General features: G+C 43.6%; 1 long non-coding RNA gene across 1 annotated transcript; it reads right to left on the bottom strand.

Annotated features, from left to right (window-relative positions):
• Window positions 1-3,343: 3,343 nt before the first annotated feature.
• LOC127332645 (uncharacterized) lies at window positions 3,344-6,911 on the bottom strand. The gene is made up of 3 exons (XR_007870592.2): window positions 6,162-6,911; window positions 4,654-4,846; window positions 3,344-4,564 (listed from the first exon to the last, which is right to left on the bottom strand). It is a non-coding gene; the product is annotated as an uncharacterized lncRNA (long non-coding RNA).
• Between the last annotated feature and the right edge of the window lie 18,458 nt (window positions 6,912-25,369).

Genomic DNA, 25,369 nt, shown 5'->3' with positions numbered 1-25,369 from the left:
TCCACCCGACGGCTCCAAACAGAATCGAGACCTGCCGGAAAGGAGGTTGTCAGCCATTGCGGCGTACGCAGCACGCTCGGCGTGCTCCAGTCCGCCGCCGATGCTGCAAAGCTTCGTCTACTATGCGCCGCCATCCACGAGCTCATCTCTTGCTTCGCAGTTCGCAGCACGCTTGGCGCTCCCGGCCGCCGCGCAATTTAGCAGCCGCACCCGGGGACAAATCCAATGATGATGAGATCCTCACCAGCGTTTCTTTACCCGGTTATGCACAGTACAATCGCGGCCTTGCGCACCTCCGCCAGTTCGATCCTCCATCTTCCTCCCACGGTGAGGGCGGCGACGCCGCGGGGAACAGCCAGAGTACATGCTCACCAAAGAAGACGACGTGCCGTTTCTGTCCTTCGATACCGAGATGCCGGGGACGCCAGTCTCAGGTGAAGGATTGCGCTCGCAGGTTTGTTCATTGTTGTCACGTGTTGTGCACTGACGAAGCAGATGGGTAGGCCTTTCTCCACTCGCGGCAGCAGCGACATGATGACAAAACCGGAGACGATGAATCGTAGCATCGTAGTTGCTGCTCAGTAACGAGCATGTTACGCGCCTGGCAGCGGACATATTCTTGGCGTCTAAAAACAAGGGAGTTGCGTGGAAATCACCACAGAAAAGCAAGAAAACAAGAATACGATTTAAGGATTAGAAGCAGGCTATGATCTGATTTCAGATTGAACTAATTAGATATTTTAGATTCACAGGGACACCCCCGCTCACAGCGTTTTAACATCAAACTCGAAACAGGCCTAAGCCTACTGCCCAAACAACAGCCACAAGCAACTCAAAAGCCACCAGATAGAAAGCTAAGTTCAGCAAACTAACTCTCTCCACAACCATACTAACACAGCAACAACTAAGAAGCAACTAGAGCTATTACACACCACAAGCAGAACCTTTTTCACAGCACGACATGAACTGAAGCGTCTTCCTCCGAGTTCTCCTTCAGAAACTCCAGCGACGCTCGTCCATCATGAGAGGTTTTGGCGGCAGGAGCCCAGGAAGATATCCAATCAAAGGAAGAACACTTCATGGTGGTTGCAGCTCCAATGGTGCTTTGATCTTGTTTGAGAGATGCTTCATGAAAAGGTCAACTTCCTCCCACATTTGGTCCTTGAAAGGAACTTTCCAATTTTTCAGATAAGAAAGTATGACCCTCCACACCTGCTTCAGATCCAACCAAGTGAGTCTATTAAACACTAAGGGTGACTTCTTTTGGGCTTCTGAGCCAGCTTCGAGGTGGTGCACCGCTAAAGCCCAAAAGAACACTCCAGCTTCTAACTAGCTTATTTCCACCGAGAAGCCCACTTCCTGTCTATACGGAGAATCTGGTCGCTACTTGTTTCTGGAGAGCTTCCCGAGCTTCTCCCCGCAGACGCGAAACGGTACACAGGATTGCCCCTGTTGTTGCTCGAATTTACATCAGAATGCCATCCCGGAGGGGTACTGCTTGGGGATGAAAGAAAAAAAAGAAAAGAAAAACTGTATCGCTCCAGAGTGGTACCGCTTCGAGCGAGAGCGAGGCCCGAGCGAGCTAGGTTCCGCGAGCGCCGCCGCTACACCGCCAGACCCGCCGCCGCACCGCCGGACCCGCCGCCGGCTCTGCTGCTCCGATAGGACACAACCAAGCTCCTTCCCCGCCTCCTCCCCTTCTATTTCTGCGCGGCCCCATCTCCAGCAGCGACCCGCGCCTTCGACTGCATCCACACGTCCGCGTCGAGGATGAGCTGGCCGCTCAACCCCCGACGGCTGACCGTGGGCGTCGTCCTCCTGGGGCGGGCGACCTCCCTAGCTAGCGCGCAACCTCGCCCCGAACGTGCTTCATCGATCTCCTCCACCCGCAGATCGGACTGGTTCTTCGATCCGCCGCCGCGGTTGACTGTTTCTTCGATCCGCCGCCGCCACTGATTATTTCTTCGATCCGCCACCGCCAGTTGAGCCGCGCGGCCGCTGTATGACGACCAGACAGCTTGGCCACCGTATAGCCCTCTCGAATCCTTCCAATTTCTAACATCTAGTAGCATCCCCTGTATGACGACCCAGCAGCCCACGTCCCACGGTAACCAGCTTGGATCCGTCCAATTTCTAACAGCTAGATTAGTAGTATGATATGATGAAAGTGTGGATTAGATCCGTGTAGTCTGTGTACTCTTGTACAAATCATGGTAAATTGGCTGGATAATGAGCACGGTTCTTGCTATTCTGTAATTTTATTGGCTTTAGTTGTTCTTTTGATATGCTCTAACGATGGTTTGTTATACTCAGATGTGTCCAGATGCTTGATTGGACTAGCATGCCATGGGAGTAGCATAACAAAATGAAATAGTGTTATGAACTAGTGTTTGCTTATTTACATCAGAATTTGTATTTTGGAATAGATCGAATTGTACTATGACACCATGTTTTAATTATTGTTAGACTTTCCATAATTTTTTGATTCATTTGTAGCTCCTTTTTCACTAAAAACTAGCATACGTATGGTATAGTCACTTATTTAAAACACATATCCAATTTAGGGACATGATAGACATTTCACAACTTAACACATCAAATAAGCCAAATTTTCGGAAGCCCAAAAGAATAGGAGAAACTAGCTTCTACGAGCTTCTTCCCACCTCAGTTTCTCCCCACCATTTTCTATAAGCCGGCTTATGCATAAGCAGGAGCCCAAAAGAAGTCACCCTAAACTATTTCTAGAATTCCAAATTCCCCACAAAATAGCAGAGGATATGAAATTAAACTGTAAAAATCTTTTGTTGCACAACCATCTACCAGCTACATCTATATATTTCTCTACTGTATACTTACAGATTTCCTTGACTAGGCCCCACACCTGTCTTGCAACAATACAGTCAAAAAACAGGTGCTGTACACTTTCAAATTCTCTACAGAAAGAGCATTCCATAGGTTTTGGTATACCCCTTCTCCTCAAGTTATCTCTGATCATAATCTTGTTTTGAGACAACAGCCACAGGAAAATCCGAATTCTAGGAGGAATTTTTAAATCCCAAACAGCAGGTAGATAAATTGGAGTTACTCCTCTAAAATTTACTAGAGCATACATAGATTTTGAGGAGTACACCCCATTTGTTTCATAAGTCCAGATAAGTTGATCCTCATCAGAATTGTAAACTATAGTTTCAGCAATAGCTACTAATTCCTGCCATTGTATCATCATATCATCTGTGAAGTTTCTCCTAAATCACATCTCAAGTTTGTTCCATCCCAAATCTCTCTAACAGTTTTAGTCTGTTGATTTGAAACAAAATATATGTCCCAAAACTGAGTTGCCAGATTAGTATTACGAACTAATTAGATATGGTTTTCAGCTGTATGTTGTCCTTGTAATCTTCAGAGGTGCCTTAGATACGCTGACGTCAGAAGGTTGTGCTTTCATTCTTTTCTTGCTCTTTAATGATATTTACATAGCATCAAATCTTGATTCTTTGGAAGAAAGCATGGTTAAGGGAAAAAAAATAAAGGTACATACGAATGCATTCTTCTGGTTGTCGAGTAGTTCATAAGGACCTCCGGGTTGTATGCAGGTTTGGATTGACTTCAAAAGCTTGTAGGGGCATATATTTACCTTTGGTTCTAGGTTTGTACATATTTATAAGATAGATAAATTAACTTGTAGATGTATTCGTGCAATACCTTTGTACCAGCCATGTAAGTTTGAAGGTTTTGTGCTGTGGTTTATCAATAACTATCTTAACATCATTTTCTGAAAAAATAGAAGTTATGTGCTTACACTCTCTCTAGAGAATGGTTGAGTTGTAAATAATTTTCTTTTGCGTTTTTGTCAATGATTTTCTAGAAGACACGGTTGCGACTTGCAAATGATGAATCCCATGAAATATTTCTCAAAGTTGACTAGAAATTCATACTTTTGACAGCTTGAGAAATGTAGTTCATCTTTATGTGCATATACAATTGGATATTTAATCGTCAATTTGATCTTCACGCTTTTATTAGGAATATTGGGCTACAATAATGAAATTATTTTCCTAGGAAGTATGTGCAAAATAATAAAAAGTTTGATATAAAAATTTGTGAAACGATACAGACTTATTTCACAACTAAATTTGTGTCATTCGATAATCCAGCCGTGGCAACGCACGGACCATTTTCCTAGTAGTATAAAACGGGGGAGTATTTATCTGTTGGATGCACATATACACACCCTACAGAGAGTTTGTTGTCATTCGGAAAACAACAGACCTGGAAATTCTACTACATTATCCACCACGGTTCTATCCATTGTTACAGTGATTCTGGGTAGGTAATAATAACCAATTCATCTTCCATTTAGATAGCCAAATAAGGAGAAAATAAAGTAGCACTGAATATGAATATTGTTGCTTCTGCACAAGCAGGACCAGAGCTCGCACAATCCAGTACCTTCCATCAGTTTCGCACAGTACAATATGTACTCTAGTATGCAAACAAAGTACTGTGAATTAAACCAATCACCGGGCAATGTGAAGATAAATACAATCACATCCTTATCTTCCAACTGCACATCAAAGTATGCCACGACAATATCAACTCATCAGCATTCCAATCCAATCCGAGAAAAAAAAAACACAAAACGGAGTCTCTTACGATGTAGGTGAGCGAGTTAGGTTCAAAGGGATTCTCGTTGCCTCCCTCCGAAGTTCGAACCGCCGCCGCTGGCAACGCAGAGGCCTAGCCCATGGCCCTTCTTCAGCTTGAGCTCCCCCTCGTTGTGGCCTGCCTCCCTCCGCCTCAATTTGGCAATGGGGCCCCATTCCTCGATCTTCGGTCGTTAATTCACCTATTAGGGGACGGGTTTGGTTAGTACTTTATCTCCGTGGAGATCTTATTGGAGGCAAACTCTCCCCATTAGGTAAGGTGGGGATAGGTATGTGTTACCACTATCCATAACCGATAACCGTGAAATCCCCGTTAGGCACATGACATGTGGCACTAGGTTACAAGATAGGTAGATACCAGAAAACCCTAAACCTATATTGCTCGCATTTCCCCTCCCGTCCCCAACCGCCGTAGCCCCCAAATCCCAACTCACAAATGCTCGCCTCTCCTTCCTAAACTCTTGATCGAGCCAGCCCCATCATCCTACCATGTTGTCATTTTATTTTGGGCTCATAGTTACTAGCTAAAGCAGGGATGGTTAACCGATGGTTATTTGTTTACCCGATGGGGATGGGAATGGTAAAAGAACTGACCCCATGATAGTTAGTGGGGATGGGGACGGAGAAAATTTTCCTGCACGGGGATGATTATGGTTGAGCAATAACCAGTGGTTAGTGTCCCCGTTGCCATATTCGCCTCCGCTTAGTGCTGCCTAGCATCTCCTCACATGGGCGCCTCAAAATCTCCAATCAATTCCCCATCAGCGGCGCTTAACCAATACGCGTCCACCGTAGCGCTTCACCACGGCGCCCACCGGCACCGCTCGGCCACGCACATGGACCGTCCTGCTCGACCCTGTGGCGCTCGACCACGGCGTGGAAGCGGTCTACTTTTCTCCTCCCCAACTTCTCTCTGCGACGTGTATATGTGGGTGGGCGAGCGGCCGACACCGATGTCACTGCGGGCGTCTATCCGGGAGACCAGCGCTCTCCGCGCCGAAGGAGTTGGCCGCAAACAGCGCGTTGGGGGCCGTCTGCGGGATTCGCGCCCGCATTGGAGGCCGGTCTGCATTTCCAGTCTCACGCGGTCGCCGTTCGCCGGTCGTCACGTCCGTCTAGTTGGGAGACCGCCACTCTCTGTGACGAGGGAGCATCGCGCGCCGTTCGCCGGTAACTCTCCTAGTTTATGGGATGCCTCTTTATTGTTGAACCGTTATTTGACTTATTACCGGTGGCACAAAGAAGTAATTATTTAGAATTTCAGGGGTAATGAAAAATGATCAATAAGAAACTCTTTTGCTTTTATTAGTATGTGATAGATATAGCAATGATGTTAGAGATGATCTAAGTGGAATAGAAGGAGGTGATAGGTATACTGTACAAATAATGGGGAGGATAGGAAAAGTATCCATGAAGTAATTCATGTGGATGGGAGAAAAGAACCGCACGGAATGGCAAGCGTCAAAATTAGAGAGAACAATTTGCTTGCATGACTACCTTGCATGTTCAAGTGAAAGAATGGGTAGCATGGTGGGCCCGCTAAGGTGGATATGCTGCATGTCAAGAGAAATAGATTAGTGGAAATAAAAAAAATAGTTATATATAGTACTTAGAATTTAACTCATACAAACTTACTTGAAATAAGTAATTACTAACACTAATACTTCATTTTTGTGGTAAAATAGATAAAAATAGCAATTTTATTCAAAAGTTCCTGCAGCAACTGCGGAAAATCATCTAGTTGCATAAATTAAGGTGATATGAAGTTGGGGAAAGAAGTCCAAATCACCCCCCTAAGTATTGGGTTACGGACGCTAACCCCCCTTAACTATTAAGTGGAGCAAATTACCTCCCTAAGTATCAAAAACCGGAGAGATTACCCCCTTAAGTATTCATTAGCTGTTTTGTGCTCTAGTTTGGCCACGGTGGACTCTGGTTTGATCCACGCTGGCAGGGTTGAGACGGACACCTGGGCCATCAAGACGCACGCTGCACGGACGCACCTGGTCGTCACCTGGGGGCGCGATCGCCCGCTGCATCTTCTCTCCCAACAACGATGGCGAGGTATGTGGATGATTGACGGCTGTTTGTTCATGATCCGGCGCAGCTCTCATCTCTCCCCTTTCCATCTCCGCTTTCCCTTGCAGCCATGGCGCCTCTATGTGGAAGAAGGCCGCGACGTTTACCCCCAGATAGAGGCGATGGCGGACGATCTGCGACTTCATCTGGTGATTGTAGTGCGGCACCGACGAGCAGGTGAGTTGATGGAACATCCCTCATCCCATTCCAGCACGTTAATGATGGGTCCGTTGCATGGAAAACAAAAAATTTCTACCGTGAACATAAACAAAAACCAAGATCTAATCTAGGAAGAAGCAAGATCTAAACTATGAAGGTCGAAGCAGAGATGTATGTGAGACTAACCCTCAAAGATTCCAAAGCCTACGATATTAGATCTCGTTGTTGATGTAGTCGATCGCCCTGTGCTGCAATCCGACAACACTTCCGTAATCGATCGCGCGTACGGTGTCGGTGAAGTCCTTCCTCTCCCCGTTCCAGTGGGCAGCGTAGGTGTGGTAGATCCCCATGGAATCCCAGCAGCACGACGACGTGGTGGTGGTGGTAGAGGAGAAAAGCTCCAGGGCTTCGCCAAGCCGAAGCAGACTAGCGGTGGAGGAGAGAGGGGGCATCAGGGCTAGGGTTTCAAGGGTGTGCGCCCCCTGCCCCCTCCCCTCTTTATATAGGAGGGGAGGTCGGTTTGGGGTGGCCCCCATGCCCCAAATAGATCTAGGGCCGGCGGCCAAGAGGGGGAGTTTTCTTCCCCCAAGTTGACCCCCTTAGAGTTTTGGGGAACCCTAGTGGGCTGGCCGACTTGGGCCTTGAGGGGCATGTGCCCCTGGCCCATTAGGGCTAGGCTGCACCCCCTCGGCCCATGTTGTCCCTCCTAGGGTCATGGGCCCATTGGTGGACCCTCGGAACCTTCTAGAACCTTTCCGGTCTTCCACCAGGAAAATCCCGAACTTTTCTGAAACATAGAAATCAACTTCCCTTTTATGAATCTTATTCTCCGGACCATTCCGGACCTCCTCGTGATGTCTTGGATCCCATCCGAGACTCCGAACAACATCCGGTCTCCATCTCATATTCCGAAGCTACTATACAACATCGAACCTTAAGTGCGTCACCCTACGGTTCGTGAACCATGCGGACATGATCGAGACTCCTCTCCGACCAATAACCAATAGCGGGACCTGGAGATCCATAATGGCTCCCACACATTCAGCGATAACTTAGTGATCGATGGAACCATTAACATACGATACTGATTCCCTTTGTCACACGATACTTTACTTGTCTGAGGTTCGATCATCAGTATCTCCATACCTAGTTCAACCTCGTTACCGACAAGTACTCTTTACTCGTACCGTGGTATGTCATCTCTTGTGACCTTGTCACATGCTTGCAAGCAAATTAGATGTCATTCCACCGAGAGGGCCCAGGGTATATCTATCCGTCATCGGGATGGACAAATCCCACTCTTGATACATATGCCTCAACTCATACTTTCCGAATACTTAATCCCATCTTTATAACCACCCATTTACGGAGTGGCATTTGATGTAATCAAAGTCCCCTTCCGGTATAAGTGATTTACATGATCTCATGGTCGAAGGACTAGGTTACTATGTATCTTAAAGCTTATAGCAAGTTGAACTTGATGGCTTGATCTCATGCTATGCTTACTATGGGTGTGTGTGTGTCCATCACATCATTCACCTAATGATATGATCTTGTTATTGATAACATCCAATGTTCATGATCAGGAAACCATGATCATCTATTAATCAACAAGCTAGTTAAACGAGAGCTTACTAGGGACTTTGGTTGTTTACACAACACATATGTATCAATGTTTCCGGTTAATACAATTATAGCATGGGGTGTAAACATTTATCATGAACACTAAGACATAACAATAACTAATTTATTATTGCCTCTCGGGCATATCTCCAACAGTTAAGATCAGTTCCTATCCGAAATCTTAGCTGAGAAGAGAGGTTTTCTGAAATTCAGTTAGTACAAATTCAGTTAGTGCAAATTCAGTTAGTGAAATTAAGTTTCTGAGATTCAGTAGGTATTGTATACATCATGTTCTTGTGTACATATAGTAACATTTGTTTGAAGTAAATACTTGTGCCCTGGATGGAGTAATACTTGCATTATACTTGTGCCCTAGATGGTTGAATGGTTGCCAGTACAGGAGAACCTGGTTTCATGTTTTAAAAGTTAATTAAAATTACTGAAGCTAGAGCATGCACGTGCTGCTAGTAAACATCCAAGCAATGTTAAGTTAAGTGATACGCGTGAAGCACACATCCGTTGGGAATCCCAAGAGGAAGGTGTGATGCGTACAGTAGCAAGTTTTCCCTCAGTAAGAAACCAAGGTTATCGAACCAGTAGGAGTCAAGGATCACGTGAAGGTTGTTGGTGGCGGAGTGTAGTGCGGCGCAACACTAGGGATTCCGGCGCCAACGTGGAACCTGCACAACACAATCAAAATACTTTTCCCCAACGTAACAGTGAGGTTGTCAATCTCACCGGCTTGCTGTAAACAAAGGATTAAATGTATAGTGTGGAAGATGATGTTTGTTTGCGAAGAACAGTAAAGAACAAGTATTGCAGTAGATTGTATTCAGATGTAAAAGAATGGACCGGGGTCCACAGTTCACTAGTGGTGTCTCTCCAATAAGAAATAGCATGTTGGGTGAACAAATTACAGTTGGGCAATTGACAAATAGAGAGGGCATAACAATGCACATACATATCATGATGACTACTATGAGATTTAATCAGTGCATTACGACAAAGTACATAGACCGCTATCCAGCATGCATCTATGCCTAAAAAGTCCACCTTCGGGTTAGCATCCGCACCCCTTCCAATATTAAGTTGCAAACAACAGACAATTGGATTAAGTATGGTGCGTAATGTAATCAATACAAATATCCTTAGACAAAGCATCGATGTTTTATCCCTAGTGGCAACATCACATCCACGACCTTAGAACTTTCTGTCACTGTCCCAGATTCAATGGAGGCATGAACCCACTATCGAGCATAAATACTCCCTCTTGGAGTTACAAGTATCAACTTGGACAGAGCCTCTACTAGCAACGGAGAGCATGCAATAACATAAACAACACATATATGATAGATTGATAATCAACTTGACATAGTATTCCATATTCATCGGATCCCAACAAACACAACATGTAGCATTAAAAATAGATGATCTTGATCATGATAGGCAGCTCACAAGATCTAACATGATAGCACAATTAGGAGAAGACAACCATCTAGCTACTGCTATGGACCCATAGTCCAAGGATGAACTACTCACACATCAATCCAGAGGCGATCATGGTGATGAAGAGTCCTCCGGGAGATGATTCCCCTCTCTGGCAGGGTGCCGGTGGCGATCTCCTGAATCCCCCGAGATGGGATTGGCGGCGGCTGCATCTCTGGAAGGTTTTCCGTATCGTGGCTCTCGGTACAGGGGTTTCGCGACGGAGGCTATAAGTAGGCGGAAGGGTAGGGTTGGTGGAGTCACGAGGGGCCCACACACTAGGGCGGCGCGGGCCCCTCCTTGGCCGCTGATACGTCTCCAACGTATCGATAATTTCTTATGTTCCATGCTACTTTTATGATGATACTCACATGTTTTATACATACTTTATGTCATATTTATGCATTTTCCGGCACTAACCTATTAACGAGATGCCGAAGAGCCAGTTGCTGTTTTCTGTTGTTTTTGGTTTCAGAAATCCTAGTAAGGAAATATTCTCGGAATTGGACGAAATCAACGCCCAGGGGCCTATTTTTCCACGAAGCTTCCAGAACACCGAAAGGGAACCGAAGTGGGGCGACGAGGCGCCGCCACACTAGGGCGGCACGGCCCAGGAGGGGCCCGCGCGGCCCTAGCGTGTGGGGCCCCCGTCAGCCCTCCGACTCCGCCCTTCCGCCTACTTAAAGTCTTCGTCGCGAATACCTCAGTACCGAGAGCCACGATACGGAAAACCTTCCAGAGACGCCGCCGCCATGGTCGCCTCCGTAGTGATGTGTGAGTAGTTCACCCCTGGACTATGGGTCCATAGCAATAGCTAGATGGTTTTCTTCTCCTAATTGTGCTATCATTGTTAGATCTTGTGAGCTGCCTAACATTATCAAGATCATCTATTTGTAATGCTACATGTTGCGTTTGTTGGGATCCGATGAATAATGAATACTATGCTATGTTGATTATCAATCTATTATCTATGTGTTGTTTATGATCTTGCATGCTCTCCGTTATTAGTAGAGGCTCTGGCCAAGTCATTACTTGTAACTCCAAGAGGGAGTATTTATGCTCGATAGTGGGTTCATGCCTCCATTAAATCTGGGACAGTGACAGAAAGTTCTAAGGTTGTGGATGTGTTGTTGCCACTAGGGATAAAACATCAATGCTATGTCTAAGGATGTATTTGTTGATTACATTACGCACCATACTTAATGCAATTGTCTGTTGTTTGCAACTTAATACTGGAGGGGGTTCGGATGATAACCTGAAGGTGGACTTTTTAGGCATAGATGCATGCTGGATAGCGGTCTATGTAATTTGTCGTAATGCCCAATTAAATCTCACAATACTCATCATAACATGTATGTGCATGGTCATGCCCTCTTTATTTGTCAATTGCCCAACTGTAATTTGTTCACCCAACATGCTATTTATCTTATGGGAGAGACACCACTAGTGAACTGTGGACCCCGGTCCATTCTTTACATCGAATACAATCAACTGCAATACTCGTTCTCATGTTCTCTTCAAACAATCATCATCCATACTATACATCTAATCCTTTGTTACAGCAAGCCGGTGAGATTGACAACCTCACTGTCACGTTGGGGCAAAGTAATTTGGTTGTGTTGTGCAGGTTCCACGTTGGCGCCGGAATCCCTGGTGTTGCGCCGCACTACACTCCGCCGCCATCAACCTTCAACGTGCTTCTTGGCTCCTACTGGTTCGATAAACCTTGGTTTCTTACTGAGGGAAAACTTGACGCTGTACGCATCACACCTTCCTCTTGGGGTTCCCAACGGACGCGTGTTGTACGCGTATCAAGCTCTTTTTCTGGCGCCGTTGCCGGGGAGATCAAGACACGCTACAAGGGGAGTCTCCACTTCCAATCTCTTTATTTTGTTTTTGTCTTGCTTTACTTTTATTTACTACTTTGTTTGCTGCACTAAAACAAAATACAAAAAAAATTAGTTGCTAGCTTTACTTTATATACTGTCTTGATCTCCATATTAAAAACACACAAAAAATTAGTTACTTGCATTTACTGTATTTTCTTTTTGCTTATTTCATCATGTTTCCTCCTAAGTTTATTCTTAAAGATGTACCGGTAGGCCGAGGGTCTATCCTTGGAAAAGATAATATAGAAGATTTTTTTCACTTATATTAGTACGGTTGAAGATTTTGAAGATAGACACTTGGTAGAACTTGCTCCTACTTATGAAATTGCTGCTGCTTCTTTAGTACACATGTTAGAAGCCAGATTTGTTAACCTCAACCCCGTAATGCAGCATATGTTTCTTACACTAGGTGACATGGAAGAAGGATAAAAGAAAGATTTTGTCTTAGAAACTCTTCTTAAAGAATTTGGTGATGTAGTAAGAGAAGCTAGAAAAATCTTTACTAAATATAATATGCTTAGCTCTTATACCAACTTTGCTAGCACCCTTGAAAAGATGGAAAAAGATAGACAAAAGTACACTAATAAAGTTAATTATGACGGGAATATTAAAACATCAATACCTTGCAAACTCTTGGGAATGTGCGAGGCACTAGAAAAGAATTTTGATTGGATTGTTCCTGAAAATTTGTTTGATGAGAGTAGCAAGCCTAAGACTAATGAAAAGGGAGCCTCTGAAACCTACATAGATAAGATACAATGCATAGTTGAGAAAATTCCAAACCCCGCTGTTGATGCATCATCTCTTGATAACACTTGATGCACACTTTCTGCGCCTAGCTGAAAGGCGTTAAAGAAAAGCGCTTATGGGACACAACCCATGATTTTACTACAACACTTTTGTTTTATATTTGTGTCTTGGAATTTGTTACTAATGTAGCAACCTCTCCTTATCTTAATTTTGTTGCATTGTTGTGCCAAGTAAAGTCTTTGATAGTAAGGTTCATACTAGATTTGGATTGCTGCACAGAAACAGATTTCTTGCTGTCACGAATTTGAGCAGTAGTCTCTGTAGGTAACTCAGAAAATTCTGCCAATTTACGTGAGTGATCCTCAGATATGTACGCAACTTTCATTCAATTTGAGCATTTTGATCTGAGCAAGTCTGGTGCACCTAAAAAATTCGTCTTTACGGACTGTTCTGTTTTGACAGATTCTGCCTTTTATTTCGCATTGCCTATTTTGCTATGCATGATGGATTTCTTTATTCCATTAACTTTCAGTACCTTTGTGCAATGTTCAGAAGTGTTAAGGAATGATTATGTCACCTCTGAACATGTGAATTTTGATTATGTACTAACCCTCTAATGAGTTGTTTTGAGTTTGGTGTGGAGGAAGTTTTCAAGGATCAAGAGAGGAGGATGATACAATATGATCAAGGAGAGTGAAAGCTCTAAGCTTGGGGATGCCCCGGTGGTTCATCCCTGCATATTTCAAGAAGACTCAAGCATCTAAGCTTGGGGATGCCCAAGGCATCCCCTTCTTCATCGACAACATTATCAGGTTCCTCTAGTGAAACTACATTTTTATTCCATCACATCTTATGCGCTTTACTTGGAGCGTCTGTATGTTTTTATTTTTGTTTTTGTTTGAATAAAGTTAGATCCTAGCATTCATTGTGTGGGAGAGAGACATGCTCCTCTGTTGCATATGGACAAATATGTCCTTAGCTTTACTCATAATGTTCATGGCGAGGTTGAACTGCTTCGTTGGAAACAGGAAATGCTACATGTGGTAATTGGTATAATATCTTGAATAATGTGATACTTGACAATTGTTGTGCTTATTTTTAAGCTCTTGCATCATATACTTTGCACCTATTAGTGAAGAAATACATAGAGCTTGCTAAAATTTGGTTTGCATGATTGGTCTCTCTAAGGTCTATATATCTTCTAGTAAGGGTCGAACAACAAGGAAGACGGTGTAGAGTCTTATAATGCTTACAATATGTCTTTTATGTGAGTTTTGCTGTACCGGTTCATACTTGTGTTTGTTTCAAATAACCTTGCTAGCCTAAGCCATGTATTGAGAGGGATTATTTCTCGTGCATCCAAAATTCTTGAGCCAAAACACTATGCCACTTGTGTCCACCATACCTACCTACTACATGGTATTTCTCCGTCATTCCAAAGTAAATTGCTTGAGTGCTACCTTTAAATTTCTATTATTTGTCTTTGCAATATATAGCTCATGGGAAAAATAGCCTAAAAACTATTGTGGTATTGAATATGTACTTATGCATCTTATCTCTTATAAGTTGCTTGTTGAGCAATAACCATGTTCCTGGGGACGCCATCAACACTTTGTTGAATATCATGTGAGTTGCTATGCATGTTCGTCTTGTCTGAAGTAAGGGCGATTTACCATGAGTTGAATGGTTTGAGTATGCATATTGTTAGAGAAGAACATTGGGCCGCTAACTAAAGCCATGATCCATGGTGGAAGTTTCAGTTTTGGACAACAATCCTCAATCTCTTATGAGAATATTATTTGTTGCGAAATGCTTATGCATTAAAGAGGAGTCCATTATCTGTTGTCTATGTTGTCCCGGTATGGATGTCTAAGTTGAGAATAATCAAAAGCTAGAAATCCAATGCGAGCTTTCTCCTTAGACCTTTGTACAGGCGGCATAGAGGTACCCCTTTGTGATACTTGGTTAAAACATATGTATTGCAATGATAATCCAGGTAATCCGAGCTAATTAGGACAAGGTGCGGGCACTATTGGTATACTATGCATGAGGCTTGCAACTTGTAGGATATAATTTACATAATACATATGCCTTATTACTACCGTTGACAAAATTGTTTCTTGTTTTCAAAATAAAAGCTCTAGCACAAATATAGCAATCAATGCTTCCCTCTGCGAAGGGCCTTTCTTCTACTTTCATGTTGAGTCAGTTTACCCATTTCTCTCCATCTTAAGAAGCAAACACTTGTGTTAACCGTGCATTGATTCCTACATACTTGCATATTGCACTTATTATATTACTTTATGTTGACAATATCCATGAGATATACATGTTACAAGTTGAAAGCAACCGCTGAAACTTAATCTTCCTTTGTGTTGCTTCAATGCCTTTATTATGAATTTATTGCTTTATGAGTTAACTCTTATGCAAGACTTATTGATACTTGTCAAGAAAGTACTATTCATGAAAAGTATTTGCTATATGATTCAATTGTTTACTAATTGTATTTACCATTGCTTCGAATCGCTGCATTCATTACATGTGCTTACAATAGTATTGATCAAGATTATGATGGCATGTCACTTCAGAAATTATCTTTGTTATCGTTTACCTACTCGGGACGAGTAGGAACTAAGCTTGGGGATGCTGATACGTCTCCAACGTATCGATAATTTCTTATGTTCCATGCTACTTTTATGATGATACTCACATGTTTTATACATACTTTATGTCATATTTATGCATTTTTCGGCACTAACCTATTAACGAGATGCCGAAGAGCCAGTTGCTGTTTTCTGCCGTTTTTGGTTTCAGAAATCCTAGTAAGGAAATATTCTCGGAATTGGACGAAATCAACGCCCAGGAGCCTATTTTTCCACGAAGCTTCCAGAACACCGAAAGGGAACCTAAGTGGGGCGACGAGGCACCGCCACACTAGGGCGGCGCGGCCCAGGAGGGGCTCGCGCAGCCCTAGCGTGTGGGGCCCCCGTCAGCCCTCCGACTCCGCCCTTCCGCCTACTTAAAGTCTTCGTCGCGAATACCCCAGTACTGAGAGCCACGATACGGAAAACCTTCCAGAGACGCCGCCGCCGCCAATCCCATCTCGGGGGATTCAGGAGATCTCCTCCGGCACCCTGCCGGAGAGGGGAATCATCTCCCGGAGGACTCTTCACCGCCATGGTCGCCTCCGGAGTGATGTGTGAGTAGTTCACCCCTGGACTATGGGTCCATAGCAGTAGCTAGATGGTTGTCTTCTCCTAATTGTGCTATCATTGTTAGATCTTGTGAGCTGCCTAACATGATCAAGATCATCTATTTGTAATGCTACATGTTGCGTTTGTTGGGATCCGATGAATAATGAATACTATGCTATGTTGATTATCAATCTATTATCTATGTGTTGTTTATGATCTCGCATGCTCTCCGTTATTAGTAGAGGCTCTGGCCAAGTCATTCCTTGTAACTCCAAGAGGGAGTATTTATGCTCGATAGTGGGTTCATGCCTCCATTAAATCTGGGACAGTGACAGAAAGTTCTAAGGTTGTGGATGCGCTGTTGCCACTAGGGATAAAACATCAATGCTATGTCTAAGGATGTATTTGTTGATTACATTACGCACCATACTTAATGCAATTGTCTGTTGTTTGCAACTTAATACCGGAGGGGGTTCGGATGATAACCTGAAGGTGGACTTTTTAGGCATAGATGCATGCCGGATAGCGGTCTATGTACTTTGTCGTAATGCCCAATTAAATCTCACAATACTCATCATAACATGTATGTGCATGGTCATGCCCTCTTTATTTGTCAATTGCCCAACTATAATTTGTTCACCCAACATGCTATTTATCTTATGGGAGAGACACCACTAGTGAACTATGGACCCTGGTCCATTGTTTACATCGAATACAATCAACTGCAATACTCGTTCTACTGTTCTCTGCAAACAATCATCATCCACACTATACATCTAATCCTTTGTTACAGCAAGCCGGTGAGATTGACAACCTCACTGTCACGTTGGGGCAAAGTAATTTGGTTGTGTTGTGCAGGTTCCACGTTGGCGCCGGAATCCCTGGTGTTGCGCCGCACTACACTCCGCCGCCATCAACCTTCAACGTGCTTCTTGGCTCCTACTGGTTCGATAAACCTTGGTTTCACTACTAGAAAAAAGGCTTTCAGTGGCGCACCACATATAGCCATCAGTGGCGCACTAGTGGTGCGCCACTGTTATCACGCCACTGCTAACTCCTAGTAGTGGCACACTCTAGCCTGGATACCTGTGGCGCACTGCCTGGTGCACCATTGACATGTCCTCCAGTGCGCCACTATTACTCCAAAGTGGTGCGCCACTGTTGGTCAGAGGCAGTGCGCCACCACTGTGTAGAAGTGGTGCGCCACTGCTACCGTCTTGCGTGCGCCACTGGTCCAGCGAGGAGGTGTGCCACTACTGCGTGTGTACGTGCGCCACTGCCCTCTCCAGGACGTGCGCCACTGCTGCTTATCCTGGTGCGCCACTGCTAGTCTCGGAGAGGATCACAGGGCAGTGCGCCACTGGATCCAGAGCAGTGCGCCACTGCTACTTAGTGGTAGTGCACCACAGATGGTCCACTAGTGCGCCAATGCTAAGATTTCGAATTTTTTTTTGTATCTTGGCAGGTATTTATACAGGTTGTATATGACAGTACAATAGCACAATACAGGATATATAACAGCATATAAACAACAGCACAGCTTATCCATACATAGTTCTTCACATTAGCCCCACATGATTCACAAGCATTCGCATTAGAGAAGAGGTTACAATGCAAGTTACGGTGTTAGAAGTCACAAATGAGCTAGTGGTTACACAAGGTCGATCATCTAAACTAGCATCACATAGAAGAGAGCTAGAGTCACTACTAGCACCGTCCCGATGAAAGTGGTCTTCATCCGGTTCCTCCTCCGCTCCGTCCTCTCTCCCGCCAGATAGCGTGCGTATCTGTCTTCGGCCTCCGCTCTAGTGGTGTACCCTTTGTAGCTGTTACCGCTAAAATGGTGAACCTGTCTCCGACACTCCTCTCAGTCGTTGTAGACTCCGGGAACCTTGCCCTTGTACACGACATACCACGTCATATCTGCACATATATGAACAAGCCAAAGAAACATTAGTGCACGCTCATAGATGTTTGCAACGAATAAGAGCAAACTCAAAAACGAGGCTCATACATTGTTGGTCGAAACAAATATGAACATCCCGGGATGGCGTCAGTGAGGCCAGGTAGGATGCACAAGAGATTGATATTTGTGCCATCACACCAGGCTCACTGGCGTCACCCCGGAGTGTACAGTTGACCAAACATTCTAATCATCGGCATTTTGAGATACCAAAGCAAATGGAATGACAAGAGCCTCATACATTGTTGGTCCAAACAAATATTAACATTTAGGGAAGGCGTTAGTGAGACCAAGTAGGATGCACAAGAGATTGATACTTGTGTCATCGCACCAGGCTCACTAGCGCCTCCCCCAAGTGTAGTGACCACAAAATTTAATCATCGGCCAATGCAATTAAGAAGTGCAAACTCAAATAAGAGACAAGTAGCTAGTATGAACTAAATGGAATGCCTCATACATTGTTGGTCCAAACAAATATGAACATCCCGGGATGGTGTCAGCGAGGCCAGGTAGGATGCACAAGAGATTGATATTTGTGTCATCGCACCAGGCTCGCTGGCGTCACCCCGGAGTGTACAATTGACCAAACATTCTAATCATCGGCACTAAAATGGAAGAAAGGCCAATGCAATTAAGAAGTGCCAACTCAAATAAGAGACTGATGGCGTGTAACTCACACGTTCGTTGGGAACCCCAAGAGGAAGGTATGATGCGCACAGCAGCAAGTTTTCCCTCAGAAAGAAACCAAGGTTTATCGAACCAGGAGGAGCCAAGAAGCACGTTGAAGGTTGATGGCGGCGGGATGTAGTGCGGCGCAACACCAGGGATTCCGGCGCCAACGTGGAACCTGCACAACACAACCAAAGTACTTTGCCCCAACGAAACAGTGAGGTTGTCAATCTCACCGGCTTGCTGTAACAAAGGATTAACCGTATTGTGTGGAAGATGATTGTTTGCAGAAAACAGTAGAACAAGTATTGCAGTAGATTGTATTTCAGTAAAGAGAATTGGACCGGGGTCCATAGTTCACTAGAGGTGTCTCTCCCATAAGACAAACAGCATGTTGGGTGAACAAATTACAGTTGGGCAATTGACAAATAAAGAGAGCATGACCATGCACATACATATCATGATGAGTATAGTGAGATTTAATTGGGCATTACGACAAAGTACATAGACCGCCATCCAACTGCATCTATGCCTAAAAAGTCCACCTTCAGGTTATCATCCGAACCCCCTCCAGTATTAAGTTGCTAACAACAGACAATTGCATTAAGTATTGCGCGTAATGTAACTAGTGACTACATCCTTGAACATAGCACTAATGTTTTATCCCTAGTGGCAACAGCACATCCATAACCTTAGTGGTTCTTGTCACTCCTCCAGATTCACGGAGGCATGAACCCACTATCGAGCATAAATACTCCCTCTTGGAGTTACTAGCATCAACTTGGCCAGAGCATCTACTAATAACGGAGAGCATGCAAGATCATAAACAACACATAGATATAACTTTGATAATCAACATAACAAGTATTCTCTATTCATCGGATCCCAACAAACGCAACATATAGAATTACAGATAGATGATCTTGATCATGTTAGGTAGCTCACAAGATCCGACAATGATAGCACAATGGGGAGAAGACAACCATCTAGCTACTGCTATGGACCCATAGTCCAGGGGTAGACTACTCACACATCACACCGGAGGCGACCATGGCGGCGTAGAGTCCTCCGGGAGATGATTCCCCTCTCCGGCAGGGTGCCGGAGGCGATCTCCTGGATCCCCCGAGATGGGATCGGCGTTGGCGGCGTCTCTGGAAGGTTTTCCGTATCGTGGCTCTCGGTACTGGGGGTTTCGTCACGGAGGCTATTTGTAGGCGGAAGGGCAGGTCAAGAGGCGGCACGGGGGCCCCACACCACAGGCGGGCCGCCGGCCTAGGGTGTGGCCCCCTCGTGGCCCCTCTTCGTCTCTCCTTCGGACTTCTGGAAGCTTCGTGGAAAAATAGGCCCCTGGGCTTTGATTTCGTCCAATTCCGAGAATATTTCCTTACTAGGATTTCTGAAACCAAAAACAGCAGAAAAAGAATCGGCACTTCGGCATCTTGTTAATAGGTTAGTTCCAGAAAATGCACGAATATGACATAAAGTGTGCATAAAACATGTAGATAACATCAATAATGTGGCATGGAACATAAGAAATTATCGATACGTTGGAGACGTATCAGCATCCCCAAGCTTAGTTCTGCTCGTCCCGAGCAGGTAAAACGATAACACAGATAATTTCTGGAGTGACATGCCATCATAATCTTGATCATACTATTTGTAAAGCATATGTAGTGAATGCAGCGATCAAAACAATGTATATGACATGAGTAAACAAGTGAATCATATAGCAAAGACTTTTCATGAATAGCACTTCAAGACATGCATCAATAAGTCTTGCATAAGAGTTAACTCATAAAGCAATAATTCAAAGTAAAGGCATTGAAGCAACACAAAAGAAGATTAAGTTTCAGCGGTTGCTTTCAACTTGTAACATGTATATCTCATGGATATTGTCAACATAGAGTAATATAATAAGTGCAATAAGCAAGTATGTAGGAATCAATGCACAGTTCACACAAGTGTTTGCTTCTTGAGGTGGAGAGAAATAGGTGAACTGACTCAACATTGAAAGTAAAAGAATGGTCCTCCATAGAGGAAAAGCATCGATTGCTATATTTGTGCTAGAGCTTTGATTTTGAAAACATGAAACAATTTTGTCAACGGTAGTAATAAAGCATATGCATCATGTAAATTATATCTTATAAGTTGCAAGCCTCATGCATAGTGTACCAATAGTGCCCGCACCTTGTCCTAATTAGCTTGGACTACCTGGATTATCACCGCAATACATATGCTTTAACCAAGTATCACAAAGGGGTACCTCTATGTCGCCTGTACAAAGGTCTAAGGAGAAAGCTCGCATTTGGATTTCTCGCTTTTGATTATTCTCAACTTAGACATCCATACCGGGACAACATAGACAACAGATAATGGACTCCTCTTTTAATGCTTTAAGCATTCAACAATAATTAATTCTTTTCTCATTAGAGATTTGAGGATGTTTGTCCAAAACTGAAACTTCCACCATGGATCATGGCTTTAGTTAGCGGCCCAATGTTCTTCTCTAACAATATACATGCTCAAACCATTCAACTCAGTGTAGATCGCCCTTACTTCAGACAAGACGAACATGCATAGCAACTCACATGAAATTCAACAAGGAGTAGTTGATGGCGTCCCCAGTAAACATGGTTATCGCACAACAAGCAACTTAATAAGAGATAAAGTGCATAATTACATATTCAATACCACAATAGTTTTTAAGCTATTTGTCCCATGAGCTATATATTGCAAAGGTGAATGATGGAATTTTAAAGGTAGCACTCAAGCAATTTACTTTGGAATGGCGGAAAATACCATGTAGTAGGTAGGTATAGTGGATACAAATGGCATAGTGGTTGGCTCAAGTATTTTGGATGCATGAGAAGTATTCCCTCTCGATACAAGGTTTAGGCTAGCAAGGCTTATTTGAAACAAACACAAGGATGAACCAGTGCAGCAAAACTCACATAAAAGACATATTGAAAACATTATAAGACTCTACACCGTCTTCCTTGTTGTTCAAACTCAATACTAGAAATTATCTAGACCTTAGAGAAACCAAATATGCAAACCAAATTTTAGCATGCTCTATGTATTTCTTCATTAATGGGTGCAAAGCATATGATGCAAGAGCTTAAACATGAGCACAACAATTGCCAAGTATCACATTACCCAAGACATTTATAGCAATTACTACATGTATCATTTTCCAATTCCAACCATATAACAATTTAACGAAGAAGAAACTTCGCCATGAATACTATGAGTAGAAACCAAGGACATACTTGTCCATATGCTACAGCGGAGCGTGTCTCTCTCCCATAAAGTGAATGCTAGGATCCATTTTATTCAAACAAAACAAAAAAACAAAAACAAACCGACGCTCCAAGAAAAAGCACATAAGATGTGATGGAATAAAAATATAGTTTCAGGGGAGGAACCTGATAATGTTGTCGATGAAGAAGGGGATGCATTGGGCATCCCCAAGCTTAGACGCTTGAGTCTTCTTGATATATGCAGGGGTGAACCACCGGGGCATCCCCAAGCTTAGAGCTTTCACTCTCCTTGATCATGTTGCATCATACTCCTCTCTTGATCCTTGAAAACTTCCTCCACACCAAACTCGAAACAACTCATTAGAGGGTTAGTGCACAATATAAATTGACATATTCAGAGGTGACACAATCATTCTTAACACTTCTGGACATTGCATAATGCTACTGGACATTAGTGGATCAAAGAAATTCATCCAACATAGCAAAAGAGGCAATGCGAAATAAAAGGCAGAATCTGTCAAAACAGAACAGTTCGTATTGACGAATTTTAAAATGGCACCAGACTTGCTCAAATGAAAATGCTCAAATTGAATGAAAGTTGCGTACATATCTGAGGATCCTGCACGTAAATTGGCTTAATTTTCTGAGCTACCTACAGGGAGGTGGACTCAGATTCGTGACAGCAAAGAAATCTGGAACTGTGCAGTAATCCAAATCTAGTACTTACTTTTCTATCAACGGCTTAACTTGGCACAACAAAACACAAAACTAAGATAAGGAGAGGTTGCTACAGTAGTAAACAACTTCCAAGACACAAAATAAAAACAAAGTACTGTAGGTAAAAACATGGGTTGTCTCCCATAAGCGCTTTTCTTTAACGCCTTTCAGCTAGGCGCAGAAAGTGTGTATCAAGTATTATCGAAGGGTGGTGCATCGTTATCATGAGCTCCCCCATCCATAGTGGTACTAAGGGATTTGTCAATTTTAGGCCTATAATAATACTTCTTTGGTCTAGGCACTTTAGAGACATACATAAACTTTTGCTCCTTACCCACGTAAGCTTTCTCCTTATATTTAAGAGAAGAAAATGTTGAACCCAAGGTTCCCATAGCTTTTTCAAGTTCGTCAATCCTATTGATTTGATCATCATGGACAGCACTAGTTCCTAGGACACTAATTCTTTCATCAATTCCTCCTAAGGATTTATCAAGTTCATCAGTTTTATCAAGTAATATTTCCAATTTAGCTTCAATACTTGGAGAATTTTTCTCTATGGTTTCCAATTTTTTCATAACATCTTCAAGAGAGATTTCAGTTTTAACTTTATCAACAGGGGGTATTCCAAATAAACTCTCAATAATGGAACTAGCTTCTAATGCAGGTGTACTTAAGAAGTCACCTTTTGCGAGACTATCAAGAACATATCTATTCCAGCTAGAGATACCAACATAAAAGTTCCTGAGTAAAATAATGGTGGAGTGTTTCTTAGTGCATCTATTATGGGCATCACTAATTCTATACCAAGCATCTCTCAAACATTCTCCCCATCGTTGCTTAAACGTACGAACTTCAACTTCAGGATTACTCATTTTAGTAGTAGTAAATAAAGCAAACTAGATAAAGTAAATGCAAGTAAACTAAATTTTTTTTTGTGTTTTTGATATAGCAAACAAGATAGCAAATAAAGTAAAACTAGCAACTAATTTTTTTGTATTTTGATTTAGTGAAGCAAACAAAGCAGTAAATAAAACTAAGCAAGACAAAAACAAAGTAAAGAGATTGAGAAGTGGAGACTCCCCTTGCAGCGTGTCTTGATCTCCCCGACAACGGCGCCAGAAAAAGAGCTTGATGGCGTGTAACTCACACGTTCGTTGGGAACCCCAAGAGGAAGGTATGATGTGCACAGCAGCAAGTTTTCCCTCAGAAAGAAACCAAGGTTTATCGAACCAGGAGGAGCCAAGAAGCACGTTGAAGGTTGATGGCGGCGGGATGTAGTGCGGCGCAACACCAGGGATTCCGGCGCCAACGTGGAACCTGCACAACACAACCAAAGTACTTTGCCCCAACGAAACAGTGAGGTTGTCAATCTCACCGGCTTGCTGTAACAAAGGATTAACCGTATTGTGTGGAAGATGATTGTTTGCAGAAAACAGTAGAACAAGTATTCTCTAGTATTAAGTTGCTAACAACAGACAATTGCATTAAGTATTGCGCGTAATGTAACTAGTGACTACATCCTTGAACATAGCACTAATGTTTTATCCCTAGTGGCAACAGCACATCCATAACCTTAGTGGTTCTTGTCACTCCTCCAGATTCACGGAGGCATGAACCCACTATCGAGCATAAATACTCCCTCTTGGAGTTACTAGCATCAACTTGGCCAGAGCATCTACTAATAACGGAGAGCATGCAAGATCATAAACAACACATAGATATAACTTTGATAATCAACATAACAAGTATTCTCTATTCATCGGATCCCAACAAACGCAACATATAGAATTACAGATAGATGATCTTGATCATGTTAGGCAGCTCACAAGATCCGACAATGATAGCACAATGGGGAGAAGACAACCATCTAGCTACTGCTATGGACCCATAGTCCAGGGGTAGACTACTCACACATCACACCGGAGGCGACCATGGCGGCGTAGAGTCCTCCGGGAGATGATTCCCCTCTCCGGCAGGGTGCCGGAGGCGATCTGCTGGATCCCCCGAGATGGGATCGGCGTTGGCGGCGTCTCTGGAAGGTTTTCCGTATCGTGGCTCTCGGTACTGGGGGTTTCGTCACGGAGGCTATTTGTAGGCGGAAGGGCAGGTCAAGAGGCGGCACGGGGGCCCACACCACAGGGCCGCGCGGCCAAGGGGGGGGCCGCGCCGCCCTAGGGTGTGGCCCCCTCGTGGCCCCTCTTCGTCTCTCCTTCGGACTTCTGGAAGCTTCGTGGAAAAATAGGCCCCTGGGCTTTGATTTCGTCCAATTCCGAGAATATTTCCTGACTAGGATTTCTGAAACCAAAAACAGCAGAAAACAGCAACTGGCACTTCGGCATCTTGTTAATAGGTTAGTTCCAGAAAATGCACGAATATGACATAAAGTGTGCATAAAACATGTAGATAACATCAATAATGTGGCATGGAACATAAGAAATTATCGATACGTTGGAGACGTATCAGAGACAAGTAGCTATTATGAACTAAATGGAATGCCTCATATTTTGTTGGTCGGAACAAATATTAACATTTAGAGAAGGGGTAAGCGAAACCAAGTAGGATGCACAAGAGATTGATATTTGTGTCATCGCACCAGGTTCACTGGCCCCTCCTCCAAGTGTATAGGTGACAAAACATTCTAATCATCGGCATTCTGAAAAACCAAAGCAAATGGAATGACGATGGCCTCATACATTGTAGGTCCAAACAAATATGAACATCCCGGGATGGCGTAAGTGAGGCCAGGTAGGATGCACAAGAGATTGATACTTGTGCCATCGCACCAGGCTCACTTGCGTCACCCCGGGGTCCTCTGTTGACCGAACATTCTAATCATCGGCACTAAAATGGAAGAAAGGGCAATGCAATTAAGAAGTGCCAACTCAAATAAGAGACAAGTAGCTATTATGAACTAAAT

Source organism: Lolium perenne, chromosome 2 (genome assembly GCF_019359855.2).
Source record: "Lolium perenne isolate Kyuss_39 chromosome 2, Kyuss_2.0, whole genome shotgun sequence".
Taxonomy (NCBI): Eukaryota; Viridiplantae; Streptophyta; class Magnoliopsida; order Poales; family Poaceae; genus Lolium; species Lolium perenne.
Note: the sequence above shows the minus strand (reverse complement) of the source record. Positions and strands in the feature narration are given on the sequence as shown.